Source organism: Carcharodon carcharias, chromosome 19 (assembly GCF_017639515.1).
Source record: "Carcharodon carcharias isolate sCarCar2 chromosome 19, sCarCar2.pri, whole genome shotgun sequence".
Taxonomy (NCBI): Eukaryota; Metazoa; Chordata; class Chondrichthyes; order Lamniformes; family Lamnidae; genus Carcharodon; species Carcharodon carcharias.
The window spans coordinates 73,588,493-73,603,985 of NC_054485.1; the positions used below are offsets into that span (position 1 = coordinate 73,588,493).

Below are 15,493 nucleotides of genomic sequence, written 5' to 3' on the forward strand. Positions count from 1 at the left end.
CGCTACCCTCTGGGTGAAAACTGTTCTCCTCCTCTCCCTTCTAATCTTTCTACCAATCACTTTAAATCTATGCCCCCTAATCACTGACCTATCTGCTAAAGTAAATAGGTCCTTCCCATCCACTTTATCCAGGCCCCTCATGATTTTGTATGCCTCAATCAAATCTCCCCTCAGCCTCCTCTGTTCCAAGGAGAACAACACCAGGCATTCCAATCTTTTCTCATAGTTGCAATTTTCCAGTCCTGCAACATCCTTGTAAATCTCTGCATCTCTCCAGTGCAATTATATCACTTCTGTAATGCGGTGACCAGATGTGCACACAGTTCTCAAGTTGTGGCCTAACTAATTATTTATACAATTCCAGCATAATCTCCCTGCTCTTATGTTCTAGGCTTATAAATGAAAGGATTCCATACGTCTTCTTAGCCACCTTATTGACCTGTCCTGACACCTTCACGGATCTGTGGACATTCACGCCAAGGTCCCTCACTTCCTCTACACCTCTTAGTATTCTCCCATTAATTGTGTATGCCTTTGCACTGTTTGATCTCCCCAACTGCTTCACCTCAGTCTTCTCCGGGTTGAATTCCATTTGCGACTTTTCTGCCCACCTGACCAGTCCATTGATATCTACCTGCAGTCTACAGCTATCCTTCTCGCTATCAACCAAGTGGCTAGTTTTTGTGTCATCTGCAAACTTCTTGATCACACCCCCTACATTTACATCCAAATCATTACTATGTACCACAAAAAGCAGGGGACCTCGAACTGAGCCTTCTGGAACCCCAATGGAACAGTCTTCTAGTCACAAAAACACCTGTTAGCAATCATCCTCTGTTTCCTGCCACAAAACCAATCTTGTATCCAGCTTGCTACATTTCCCTGGATCCCATGGACTTTTCTGTGGGACCTTGTCAAAAGCTTTGCTAAAATTAAGGCTGACTAAAGTTGGACAGTACTGAAATTAATTGCTGGAAAGCAAATGTTAAAGTGACATTTGTTTCAGGGCAGTGAGTGTTGGAGTGACAGTTTCTTAGGACAGGATTAATTCCCAAGATTGTTCATTAACGTGACAGGAACATTAACCAACTAATCGACAGAGCCAAGGCGGAGATTTAAAATGAGTAGTGACCTGGCTCTCACTCTGACCTCCTCCTGCTCGATCTGGTTTTTCACTTGTTTTTCTTTTCAGAAGTCAGTTGTTCATCAATCTGCCATTCACACCTCCTCCAGACACAACTTTTTCTTCTTTATTGTTCCATTGCTCTTTCAGAGAGCTGACAAGGATATGAGGGACAGAATGGTCTCACTCTGTGCTGTAACCATTTTATGATTCTGTGTTTTCCACTCCCTGTGGCTATTTCACATACAGTATTTGTCTGATGCAGATTCAACAGGTATAAAAAAAAGATTGTTAAATTTTGAAATGATGACTCAGTTAAAATCTCACTTGGTCATTACTCAAACAAGAACCAGGTCCCCAAGCCAACTGGAATTAATAACTACCCTGTGTAAACATCATCCGTGTGAAAACCCACCCATCTGAAACCCACTCCTCGGTTTGAATCTCACTGCGTGTGAAAGACCCCTTTTTGAAACACCAACCCTGTGTGAACAGCCTCCATTGAGAAACTACCCCCTGTCTGAACTAACCCCCGTGTGAAACATCAGTGTGTGAAAGAACTACCCTATGTATAACTGCCGCTGTATAAAACTTACCCCTGCCCTGTGAAACTCACCCCCCACCATGTGAAACACACTCCTAAAATCTTTATATTAGAGCGTAAGAAGCAGAAGTAAGCCATTCAGCCCATCGAGTCTGCTCCACCATTCAATGAGATCATGACTGATCTGATAATCCTCAACTCTACTTTCCTGCCTTTTCCCCATAACCCTTGATTCCCTTACTGTTTAAAAATTTATCAACCTCAGCCTTGAATATACTTAATGACTCAGCCTCTACAGCCCTCTGTGATAAAGAATCACACAGATTAACTACCCTCTGAGAGAAGAAATTCCTCCTCATCTCTGCCTTAAATGGGTGACCCCTAACGCTGAGATGATGCCCTCTGGTCCTAGACTCTCCCACAAGGGGAAACAACTTCTCAGCATCTACCCTGTCAAGCTCCCTAAGAAACTTATATGTTTCAATAAGGTCGCCTCTCATTCTTCTAAACTCTAATGAGTACAGACCCAACCTACTCAACATCTCATAAGAAAATCCCTCCCTACCCGGGATCAACCAAGTGAACCTTCTCTGGAATGCCTCCAATGCCAGTATATCTTTCCTTGGATAAGGGGACCAAAACTGTTCACAGTATTCTAGGTGTGATCTAACTCATGCCTTCTAAACTGTTAGCAAGACTTCCCTATTTTTATAGTCCATTCCCTTTGAAATAAAGGCCAACATTCCATTTGCCTTACCTATTACCTGCTGAACTTGTATCTTAGCTTTTTGTGATTCATACACAAGGACACCGAAATCCCTCTGTGCTGCAGCTTTCTTCAGTTTTTCTCCATTTAAATAATATTCAGCTCCTCTATTCTTCCTGCCAAAGTCCATAACCTCACACTTTCCCATATTATATTCCAGCTGCCAAGTTTTTGCCCACTCACTTAACCTGTCTCTATCCCTCTGTAGACACTTTGTGGCATCCTCACTGATTGCCGTCCCACCTATTTTTGTGTCATCCACAAACTTAGTGATAGTACATTCACTTCCCTCATCCAAGCCATTAATGTATATTGTAAATAATTGTGGCCCCAGCACTGACCCCTGTGGCAATCCACTAGTTACAGGCTGCCATCCTGAAATTGCCCCCCTTATCCCAACTCTCTATTAGTTAGCCAGTCCTCTATCCTTGCTAATATACTACCCCCAACACCATGGGCTCTTATGTTATTAAGTAGCCTTATGTGTGGTATCTTTTCGAACACCTTTTGGAAATCCAAATATATTACATCTACTGGTTCCCTTTTATCTATCCTGCTTGTTACCTCCTCAAAGAATTCTAATAAATTTGTCAGGCATGATTTCCCCTTCATGAAGCCATACTGACACTGTTTGATTATATTATACATTTCTGAATGCTCTGCTATTACATCCTTTATAACAGACTCTAATATTTTCCCAATGACAGATGTTAAGCTAACTGGCCTATAGTTACTTGTTTTTTGTCTCCCTTTTTGAAAAAGGGTGTTACATTGGCAGTTTTCCGATCCTCTGGGACTTTCCCAGAATCTATGAATTCTTGCGAGGTTAGTACCAGTGTATCCACTATTTCTGTAGCTACTTCCTTTAATATCCTAGGATGCAACCCATCAGGCTCAGGGGACCTATTGGCCTTTAGCCCCGTTAATTTCCCTGGTACTTTTTCTCTAGTGATAGCTATTGTATTTATTTCCTTATTCCTTTTTGCTCCTTCATTATTTAGTATTTTGGAAACTCAGTCTGAAACTCACATAGCGGAAACAACTGCTCATTGTCTACCTTGTCAAGCCCCTCAGAACCTTATGCGTTTCAGCAACATCACTTCTCATTTCTTCTAAACTCCAATGAGCATAGGCCCAACCTGCTCCACCTTGCTTCTTCTGACAGCTGGTTAATTGCAAGAATCAACCTAGTGAATCTTCTTTGAATTGCCTGCATTGCAATTATATTCCTCCTTAAGTAAAGATACCAAAACTGCACATAGAGAAACAAGGTTAACATTGAAAGCGGCTGACCGTCCGTCAGCCTGCAACAAAATATGACAGACGCTGACTAATGGCGTCAGCAGTTCCCACAATCCCCAGCGCCCCAGAAACCGCTCTATCATTTTCCCCAGGCGCTGGGAGTGCGCATGCTCCCCAGGCGACCCTGATTCAGCCTCTGAAACCCAAAACAAAAACAGAATTACCTGGAAAAACTCAGCAGGTCTGGCAGCATCGGCGGAGAAGAAAAGAGTTGACGTTTCGAGTCCTCATGACCCTTCGACAGAACTTGAGTTCGAGTCCAAGAAATACCCGCATTCGTTGTTGCTGAGGCTGCGCTCGGCCCCGCTCAGTTTCCTGAAGCCGCACCGAATGCGCATGTTCTGTGCTGTCAGGTGGCCAGCGGGGGTTGGGGGTGGGGTTGGGGGGGGGTGGTGGGAGGTGAGGGAAAATGCCCTACCTACGCTTGCGCGGTGCGCCCGTTTTGATGGAACTAGACCGTATTCACCCACGCCATGCTTTCTGGGTAGCATCATCCTCCATTATCCCACCTTGAAATAATTTAGAAACCGGCCGTTCGGCCCTTAAAGCCAGAAGTCATTTCAGAAGCAATTGGCTGCTGCAATAGTGGATCATTTGTATGGGCGAATAAATTAAAAAAGGTTCAAAGCGTCTCTTCCTCAAACCCGTTTCTCTATCTCATGACCCTCTGCTGGCGGACGTACACTATTCAATAAGAGGGAGAGCAGCATCTCACAGCATCAATCAATGACAAATGACAAGGAAGAAAAACACGCCGTTTTAAAAGTCATAACGTCGATCTGTTCAGAATCTGCTGCCACTCCAACAGAGCAACTCTTCCCAAGTATTGCAGTACATGCTTGAATTGCCCTTGATAGAAAAGGCTGCATTGGTACAGAGGCTTCCGTGCTTAACTGCTGTTTCTCCCTTCACACAGATGTTGTCAGACCTGCTGAGTATCTGCAGAACTTTCTGCTTTCATTTCACTCCCAGAGTTTTGGGCGCTTTCCTTATCCTCACACCTCTGTGACTGTTCTTGTGTGTCTGTACTTTGCAAAGTGGAGTGTTGGATGCAATTTTGATAAACTTGTAGTTGCAGTGGATAAAACGTGAAAATTGAGAGAGTTGGTGGGGGAAATTACTTAGTCATTGCACAGTTGAATGCATTTGAAGGAAAACTTTCACATACAAGCACTTTGCTGCACATTAAATAATTTTAATCATAAGCAAGGGAGAGCACAAATGCAGTCCCCCACTACCACAAATTTTGCAGTCGAGTATCCCACATTTGGAAACATCACAGGCATCAGTATCTGCAAGAACATTACAAAACATTTCAAAATGACCATCACAAAAAGTGAAATAATATTCATGTTTTCCACATAGATCATGCTTAAATACAATCAAGGAACATTACAATCATTTCATAATGGTCATAACAGACAGTCAGACAGTGCAGTGGTATTTAAGTTGTCTACATAGATCATGTTGCACTTTGAGGTTCTTCAATTCAATTGTGATGCATATAGTATTCACTGCATACATTCATTGTGAGTCATAGAGCCTGAGGAGTCTATACAATTCCCAGCGCCTCGGTGTACTATGGCAGAAAGGTCTTAAACAGCGATCTTTCCCCATTGCGCCTTTGTGGCAGCTGTCCCTAGCTTTAGTGCATCCCTCAGCACCTAGTCCTGAACCTGGGAATGTGCCAGTCAGGGACAACTCTTTGCACTGGAAGACCAACAAGTTTTAGGCAGACCAAAGAGCGTCTTTCACCGAGTTGATGATCCTCCAGCTGCAGTTGGTATTTGTCTCAGTGTGTGTCCCTGGGAACAGCCTGTAGAGCACAGAGTCTTGTGTCACAGAACTGCTCGGGATGAACCTCGACAAAAACCACTGCATCTCTCTGCAGACCTTCTTTGCAAAGGCACATTCCATAAGGACCTAAACATCTGTCTCTTCCACACCACAGCCACCTCGAGGGCAATGTACACAGTGGGTGAGACTCCTGGTGTGTAGGAAGGATCTGACAGGGAGGGCTTTTTTCACCACCAGCCAAGCTACATCTTGGCACTTGTTGAAAAGTTCTGGTAATGAGGAATTCTGCCAAATGACTTTGACAGTCTGCTCAGGGAACCATCTGACAGGATCCACCATCTCCTTTTCCCTCAGGGCCTCTAGGTCATTACATGCTGACCACTGCCTGATGGACTTGTGGTCAAAGGTGTTTCTCTGCATAAATTTTCCCACGAGGGACAGGTGGTATGGCACGGTCCAACTACTTGTAGCATTCCACAGCAGCGTGGCCAGACCCATCCTTCGCAACATCAGGGACAAATAGAACCTTGGCACATAGTGAAACTAGGTGTTTGCATACTGAGGGTCTACGCACCGCTTGATGCAGCCGCACACAAAGGTGGCCATCAAGATGAGGGTGATAAAGGCAAAATGCTGTGGATGCTGGAAATCTGAAATAAAAACAAAAAATGCTGGAAAAACTCAGCAAGTCTGACACCACCTGTGGAGGGAAAGACAGAGTTAACACCTTGAGTCCATATGACTTTGTCAAAGCCTTCTTCTTGAGGGCGATGTTGGGCACATTTTTCCCCCCTTTATCTCGAGGCGAACACCACCACACAGGAGCAAGGAACGGGCCTCATTCTTGCAGAAGCAACCATGATCATGGACTCTCCACTGCCAGGTAAAAATTGATAAGAACAGAAATTACACTTGAACTTAACCAAAAGACCATGAGGCTTTTGCAGATAGTTTCACATACATGCATCTTCTGTGCATGTTCAATAATTTTAATCAGTCTGGAAAACACAACTCTCCGTATCATTGTTTCCCTCCTACCAGGTAAGTATATTTTATTAGGTTCACATGCTGCCAGCCCTCATCGAGCACTGCCTCTCACAGTCACACACGCTCAGTTTCAAATCATAACCACATCCCGTTCAGAAGCTGTTGCCACTCCTAAAGGCCAATTCTGCACGGCAATTGCAGTTGTATGCTTGACTGTTCCTTTAGAGAAAAGGCTGCACTGATAGAGAGCCTTCCAACCTTATTTGCTGTATTTGTTAACTGTATTCCTCTCTGCAGATGCTGTCAGACCTGTTGAGTTTTTCCAGCCATTTTTGTTTTTGTTTCAGATTTCCAGCATCCGCAGTATTTTGCTTTTATCTTATTTGCAGATTGCCCTTAAAAGGAAATGAACCGCCCTTAAAAGGCAATGAATGCTGCCTGCAATACGAAGATAAAAGCAAAAAACTACGGATGCTGGAAATCCAAAACAAAAACAAAAATAACTGGAAAAGCTCAGCAGGTCTGACAGCATCTGCGGAGAGGAACACAGTTAACGTTTCGAGTCCGTATGACTTTCGAGTCTGTATGACTTTTCAACAGTTCTGTTGAAAAGTCATAGAAAAGTCATACGGACTCGAAACGTTAACTGTGTTCCTCTCCGCAGATGCTGTCAGACCTGCTGAGCTTTTCCAGGTATTTTGTTTTTGTCATGCAGTACCAATATTGTCTATTAGGTGTCGCCGCTCCCTCACCTCTCAGGTTGAGTTCTGTCGAAGGGTCATGAGGACTCAAAACGTCAACTCTTTTCTTCTCCGCCGATGCTGCCAGACCTGCTGAGTTTTTCCAGGTAATTCTGTTTTTGTTTTTTTTTTGACTCCTCACTCTCCTGACAAGGCAAAGGACGAGAAAAATCTCAATCTGTTTATACATTGTTTTTAATATAGAGACAGAACAGTTGATACAGCAACACTGCTTAAACCACATGGACAAAGAACTTGAAAAATCTGTCATGAAAATATAATAATTTTAATATTATTGTGATTTATTGTAAAGGTAAGTTAATCGTGGGGTTTTGATTAGTTTCTCTGTGTGGATGTGTGTGCGGGCGTTTTAATTGAATTGCAGAAAGCTATCTGGAGCTTTTGACCTATCAAAAGAGAAGCTAGGTTTGAAATATAAATACATAAACATGGTTGAAGTTTCAGGATGTGAGGTGTGAAGAACTTTTGCATTTTTAGATAAACCAGAGTAGTTTGAATTTCAAAGAGATGATGGGGATGTTACAACTAGCCATAAACGAGGTGTTTATTTTCCGAAAGATTACTGATAATATGAGTACTATGGAAGATTTATTTTATTGGAAAAGTAAAGTTGCAAAGACATATTGGAACAATGGAACTTACATTAAAAAGAGAAAAACCTGTATAAAGGAGATGAGGCTTTCCATAAGGAGGAAGGCATTCTAAGATCTGACAAGTGTGAAGAGCCTCCAGCCTGCATGTATCAAGTTTCTGTCTACAGGAACCGAAGCTGACAAAAATCACTGCAAATATCACTGTACAGGTGTTGTGTGTTGCTTTGCCTGGATCTGTTGCAATCTATTTTGTTTTACTGTTGCCTTAATGGAGGTGTAACTGGGAGTCAGATTAATTAGGGGAGTTAGGAGTTATTATAGTAGTAATTTGTGGACCTGTGTGTGTGTGCTTAAAATCTTTTCCACTATTAATCAATGTTTAATCTACTTTTGTACAAAACCCCTAAGACTTGGTGGACTTGTTACTACTGGATTCAAGCATGCATTTTGAAATAAAAATACAAATTGTGAAACAGTTGTGGCAGCTGTTTTAAATTTCCGTCTGGGGATTTGTGCATCTCAGCGTTTACCATTCACTGTGCCATAACATTTTATTCTGTTTTTGCATTTTTTTAAAATGTAGAGATAGAACAGTTAATGCAGCAACCCTGCTTAAACCACATGGACAGGCAGAATTGGTTTGAACCGTATGCTTGTAAAAACCTAATCTCTTGTTCACATTGTCAGGGATAGACGTTGGGGAAGGATGTGAAACTTTAGATAATAGAACAAGATTAACACTTTCAACTCGGGCTGTATTCCCTGGGGTTTAGTGCGTTGACTGGTGATTTGATTGAAGCTTTCAGGATATTAGCAGCAATAGATGGTGTCTCCTATTGACATGTAGGAGCAGAATGAAAGAGTGCTGTTGTTCTTGGTGTGGAATCAGTAAATAAAAGCTGAGAAATGAAGAAAGACTTGACTTCAGTGATCTGTCATTCACCGCCCGGCCATCTGAGCTTTGACAGCCTGGCTGATAGATACAAGATGGGATGACTTGTCACAGAGTCATCATGTTCTGGTAGAAACGTTGGCAATATGAGGTGAGAGTGGGGTCACTCCAGCCTCTTCAATGAAAATGTGACCATTTCCTGAGAGAACATTGTCATTTCCAGGGAGTTCGAGGTTCGGTTCCATTGGAATGTGACTATCCTGGAGCCTCAGGGAGTAGGGGAGGAATTGCCGAGAGTTTTCCTGAAATGGTCACATTCCAAGAGACAGCATTCCTAGGTGGTGGGACAGCAGCGTGAGTTGATGCTGTCTGCCGGATGAGACAAGCTTGATGGATCTGATAGAAATGTACAAAATGATGGGTAAGTGAAGAGTATGTGCAGACTGTGCATTGTATCTGAGCCCTGCCTGGTGTGTGATTCAGAGATTTCACCCAGTCAGTAGCTGAGCCCAGTGACAATCCCCAGACTGTAATTCCTCCATTAGAGAATTCAGCTCTTCCTCCATCTGTTCCTCACTAGGATTCGTGTACAAATCGGACGACTCGCACAGTTTGTTAATTTTCCTTCCATGTTTAATTCCCGATTTTAAACTTCTCACATTTAAGTCACTGAAATAAAACATAAGAATATATGAAAAATTACAGACAGGAAAAGATACTCTGGTCCGTCCAGCCTGTCCCGCATAAATGCAGCAAAATATATCGACTTCTCCAGCCCAACCGAGACTGTTACCTCCTGGGAGAGACCAGAAAACAGATTCAAAACCAAGGTTCATTTCAGAGAAAACTTTCTGGGGAATTTGTAAGCTGTCCAAGGTTTTATATTTTATTTTAGTCGGCTTTTGTGTGCTTGCTTAATTTGGCCATTTTATACTCACATCAGGTGACCAGAAAAAGAAGCAATGTTATTGCTGTTAACCATTTACAACAAACTAACCCAAAACAGTGTTACAAAGCAGTCGCTGACTAGTGTAAGTTTTAGGTCCTATTCAACCTTAAATTCCAATTTTGTTCATTTGATACTTAACCATACAGGCAACAGGAGACAATCTGGTGAAATAATGCAGGAAACTTTACTTCAGTTATAAATTAATACGCAACAAAGCAGGGCAGCAACATGACAGGCGTACTACTATTCTCGCTTCCTGATTCGGCTTAGGGCAACACTTGGTTTCTGTTCTCTCCCAATCTTCTGCTTCCCTGCGGACAGCAGGTTCTGCAAACTTCAGTTTCAAACTTGGTGCGTGCCCTGGCCAGAGAAAGCTGCTGCTTATTAACTCTTTCCAAGCCACAACATACAATATGATCAATGATGTCATTGCATTCTGATTGGTCTATATGAGGAGAGGCTATTTCTTAATTGGCTTAAGGGGTGCATGGTCAATCTGTGATTGGCCCCAAGGGTGATGGTCATCAACTGATGTCACTTCCCATTATCCCCTGACTGGTTCCTTAAAATGCCAATTACTTATAGGGCCATCCTCCTCATTAAAATTTGTTTCTGTTATTTTAATAATGTCTTGCCAAAATAAAAGAATGTTTTATGATATCTTCCTTGCCCATTTGTTCAGGATAAGGGGAAGTATGCTGTTATGCCCTCATGAATGATACCTTGAGCTTATTGTCTCAGACTTTGCTTAATTGGTGCAGGTTCCTCATTAAATCAGAACCTTTCTCAATGACTGTTTTCGAGGCCATTTGCAAGGTGATGTATTTCTCTCTGTGGTTGCTGGTAATTGGAATTAGTTATTTTACTTTAAAACAAAGGATACAGTAGAAAAGTTGCTTATAACCTTAAAACTGTGTAAACCTAATACAGAAGATTACATAATACTAATACAAAAGCTTACAAAGTAGGTAGTATTTAAAAGTTATACAGTGTGTATAAAATACAAGTGCATAGCAATAATTAGTGTCTAAAATGTGAAGTAGTAAAGTCTCCTTATACATTCAGTTAATACATGGTCTTGAGTGATAAAAGTCAAAGGATTATGCAGTTGCAAGACTAATCTTACACTGTTACAAGTTAACTCTATTAAAGAGAATACATTGAGGCAAATGTAATTGCTTTCTTCTAAAACACTACAAACTAAAACTAATTTAATGTAGAACACAGGTGTTGTTATTCTTTCCTTGTCTCCACACAATAAATCCCTTCTAACTTTCCTTTGTTGATAACATCAGGTTTTGATAAGGATTGAATGATGTGACAGGATGTAAACTCACCTGATCAACCTAGAAGGCTGCATGTTCTCGCAATGTGGCTCTGTGATAGAGATAAGTACAAAAGGGGCCTCTGCAGAAGTTGTCTTGTAATTAATTTATTAGTGTGTTACATTTCTTCTGTCTAAAATCCTGTGATGCACCTCTGTTAAGTGAAGCTTAGCAGAGTCATATGATATTAAGATATTAAAGTCCTCCATTGGTTTGAGTTTAAACAGAGTAATATATTAGATTAACTGATTAATATACTTTGTCTGTAAGCTAAACCAAAACTAATCATTAAACATCAATTTACCTACATTAGCATCAGATGATTTCATTAGAATGAAGTGACTCAATTACTTGGGTAATTGAACAATAAGTAATTAATAATCGGTAGTTAATTAGAAGTCGCTTTATGTAATTTCTATATTTCTCCATTAGCATTTCTTATGAGAGAATTAAAGTGCTGTAACAGCTGGGAGAGAAAAGGCATAAGTCTTGGACTCCCTCTCTAGCAGGAACACACACTGTCTTTGACTGTTGAGTCTGTTTTAATGAATGGGACTCATGTAAAAACATCAAGAGACATAGCTTAAAGGAAGGCTTTGTTTAAGTTTAAGACAAAGTGCATAATTAGCCAGAACTAATGGAGTTAACCCTTATCAGATTATTGACAAATTATAAACCAATTAGCCATTTCCAACAATTTGGCTAAAGTGAGATTATAACATTTCTTGAATATAATAAAAGGATTGTAGAAACCATCTTTATGTAAATCAAGTGTGGAAGAATTGGTTTAGATCTTCAGAGGTAGGTGAGCGTCCTCCTGTCAGCGTGAAGGTTGTTTCCAACAAACCTCAGGGACAGGTGAGTATTGAGTGTGGTTATTCCTGGGACTGGTTCACTGACGGATTACCTGTCAGTAGAAATCCCAGTAAGGTGTAGTGCTTCTCAGAGGCAGTGACAGTTTCTCTGTTGGTGTGAGAAGCTGAAGCTGTTGTCCACTTCTCTTGGATTGATCACCCATTTGAAAATGTGGAGTTGGTAGAATTTCATTGATAAGTAAACTTTATCATTCAATAATATCATGTCTGATCTGATTGTAATCTCAACTCCACATTCCCGCCTACCCTAGAGAGCCTTTCACCCCCTTGTTAATCAAGAATCTATCTACCTCTCCCTCAAAAACATTTAAAGGCTCTACTTCTACCACCTTTTGAGGAAGAGAATTCCAGAGACTCACAACCCTCTGAGAGAAAAAAATTTCCTCATCTCAGTCTCAAATGGGTGACCCCTTATTTTTAAACAGTGACCCTTAATTCTAGATTCTCCCACAAGAAGAAACATCCTTTCCACATCCACCCTGTCAAGCCCCCTTAGGATCTTCTATGTTTCAATCTCAGTCCCTCAGCACTGGCGTTGTTGTCACTCATTGATTGATGTGAGTGAAAGCTGCTCCTTGTTCTGTGAGCATCCTTTGCTTGTGTAGAAACTCAGAGTCTGATGACAGATTGGCTAAAGCTTGGTGAGGGAGACCCTGTGTGGGTTCACTGATATTCCAGGAGGACCAACAACTGTGTGAAGTTTTTAATACAGAACTCACACTTATAGGGTCTCTCCCCGGTGTGAGTGCATTGATGTGCCAGGAGATACACTGTGTGAAAACTTTGTCACAAACATCACACCTGAATGGTTTCTCCTCGTGTGAATCCTCTGGTGTTCCAGGAGGGTCAAAGAAAGCTTCATCACAAGCCTCACACTTGAAGGGTTTCTCTCTTGTATGGATCCTCTGATGGGGAGGAGGTTTGATGACTGTGACAATGATTTGTCGCACACCTCGCACGTGAACGGTTTCTCCCCGATGTAAATGTGTTGGTGTCTCAGCAGCCTCGAAGATATTGGAAAAACGTTTTCACAAACCTCACACTTGAAGAGAGTTTCTCCCCTGTGTGACTCCTCTGGTGTATCAGGAATCTCATAGATGTTGGAAAAGATTTATTGCAAATCCCACAATCCTCTGATGGAGCAGGAATCTCAATGAGTCAGAGAATGATTTGTCACAGACCTTACACTTGAATAGCCTCTCACATGTAGGAATGAGTCACTGGTTCATGAGGCTTGATGAATGATTGAAGCTCTCTCCACACTTGGAGCCACTCACACTTCTTCCCAGCCTCACCCTGACCGATTGCCCACAGATGAACCTTTGGAAAGGTTGGTTCTGATGGAAGGTTCCACACCACTGACCAGTTTCAGATCTGATGATATGTCAAAGCTCCCCTGACCCAACCGATTTCCAGATGATGTTTTCACTGCCCAACCTTTGTGTTGAGCAATGCTGTGAAGGGACTGGATGTCTTCCCACAGTTGTGCAGTTAGTCCTTGGGTGATGGTCAGGATCTATCTCCGGTGTATTTATCTGGTGTAGTATGGTGCAATCCTTCTGTAAAACAGGAAAAGGAAACATGGTTTCCTCCAACTCCCTCTCCTCCTTTGCTGAAGGGACTGACTCCTCATTTTGTTTTTATTTATACTTTCACAGGATGCAGGGGTCGCTGGCTAGGTCAGCTAATTGGCTTTGAGATGGTGGTGGTGGTGGGCCACATTCTTGAATCACTGCAGACCATGTGGTGTAGGTACACCTAGGGCCATGGAGAGAAATCATGGGCCATGGTACTTCTCCTGTTTCTGGGCCCCTAATCTCTGCCATAACCACCCCCTTTAACCCTCCCCCTCACACCCTTCAGGCACCCAGAACTGTGAACCATAGTCACAGTGGGGTCAAACTGTTTCAAATAGCTCTATAAAAACCTCTTGGCTTTTGTACTCTACACATCTATTTAAAAAGCCCATAGAAAGCTCAGGTTTCAGCATGATAGATGTTACAATCATGGCTTTTTCAGACAATTACACACAACTTGGTTCTTCATACTATGCAACCAACTCCACTTCTTTGACCCTGCCCCTATGAAATATCTGGACAGAAATATCCAGAAGACTTGAACCTAACAAGAGCCACAAACAACAATCCCATGTAAAGTGAGAATATCAGAACTAACAGTGACATATTCTATTGGTCAATGATTCCAGCTTTCACTTCCAAGTTTAAAAATTGCAAAGCCTTCCAGTAAATTAGCATCAACCAAGTCACCTGTAATAATGTGCTATTTCTATCCACACAAGGGGGCTTTGTTAACAGAAAAATTACACTTTACATTGAGTGATAAATATTTTCTAATTTTAAATTGAAGCTAACCACACTCAAATGCCCAGAATGGAGAATATAATAGGAGAGAAAACTACTGCAGAAAGCTATAAATCTGAAACATAAACAGAAAATACTAGAAATACTCAGCAGGCCAGGCAGCATCTGTGGAGAGAGAAACAGAGTCAATGTTTCAGGTCCACGATCTGACGATGGCTCACTCACTACTCTGTCTTGTGCAGATGCCATACATGCTGAACATTTCCAATACCTCCAATTTCTATTAGAGCAAAAATAACCCATTTCACCAGCTCTCCAAAAAGCAATCAGATTCCTGTGAGCCCCTCATTCCCCTTCAGCAAAACTCCCAGCAGCAGCTGCCTGAGATCTGGCTTGGAACAACACTAAACATCAATTACAAAATACATTAAGATGTGAAGAAAACATAAACAACCTGCTGGGCAAAAACAAAATCAATGTCAAAGCAATAAGTTGATCATTTTAAAAAATGAGTAGCCAATAAAAATGTGCATTTAAAAACTGTCAAGCAGCAGAGCGAAATAATAAAACCTTTTTTGCCTTCTCGCTTAAGAAGAAGAGCTGGAAGAGAGAGCGAGAGAGAGATAGAGCTAGAATAGGCCCCAAGTCCTGGTCACAGGGAAGGGGGAGGGGACCAGGGCTGAGCTAAGGAGTTGGGTTTAACTAACATTGAACTTGTGTTTGTTTCTAGTGGCCCACACTCTGAGGTGGCCTTGGCAGAATTCCTATGAAAGTGGGGGTCGGATGTTCAGCCTGGATGATCGTCCTCTCCCGGCCTGGTCTGTGGATAGGTTTTTGGGGAGGGAGGAAGAAGAGAAGGGGGTTGGTGCGTGTCCTCACACTGAGCAGACTTGTGTGTATCTGGTTTATTCCCAATCTCAGGGTTCTCTCACTCACTTACACACTCTCTCTGTCGCATTGACACATGTGCACTCTCTCACCCACACACTCACTCTCTCCCACACTCTCGAACACACTCTCTCAATGTCTTTCACTCACGCTCTCTATCTCATTTACTCCTTCACTATCTCACTCACGCAGGGGAAGCCAGGGCTACAGCCACCAATGACTGAAGGCAGACTCAGTGAGAGGTAAGGGAGGGATGGAACAGAGGCCAAGGCATCCAGAACTGAGGGCAGTCTGGGTGGAGAGGTCGGGATGGGAAGGGCCAGGGTCACAAACACCACCAACTGAGGGAGAACTGGGTGGAGAGATTGGG

The 15,493-nt window shown here is 42.2% G+C and overlaps 1 protein-coding gene and 1 pseudogene across 1 annotated transcript in view; one reads left to right on the forward strand and one right to left on the reverse strand.

Annotated features, from left to right (window-relative positions):
* Positions 1-15,493, forward strand: part of LOC121291937 (zinc finger protein 91-like) — a 299,051-nt gene that overhangs the window by 60,279 nt on the left and 223,279 nt on the right. The window lies entirely within an intron of this gene.
* Positions 4,942-5,042, reverse strand: LOC121292085 (annotated as a pseudogene).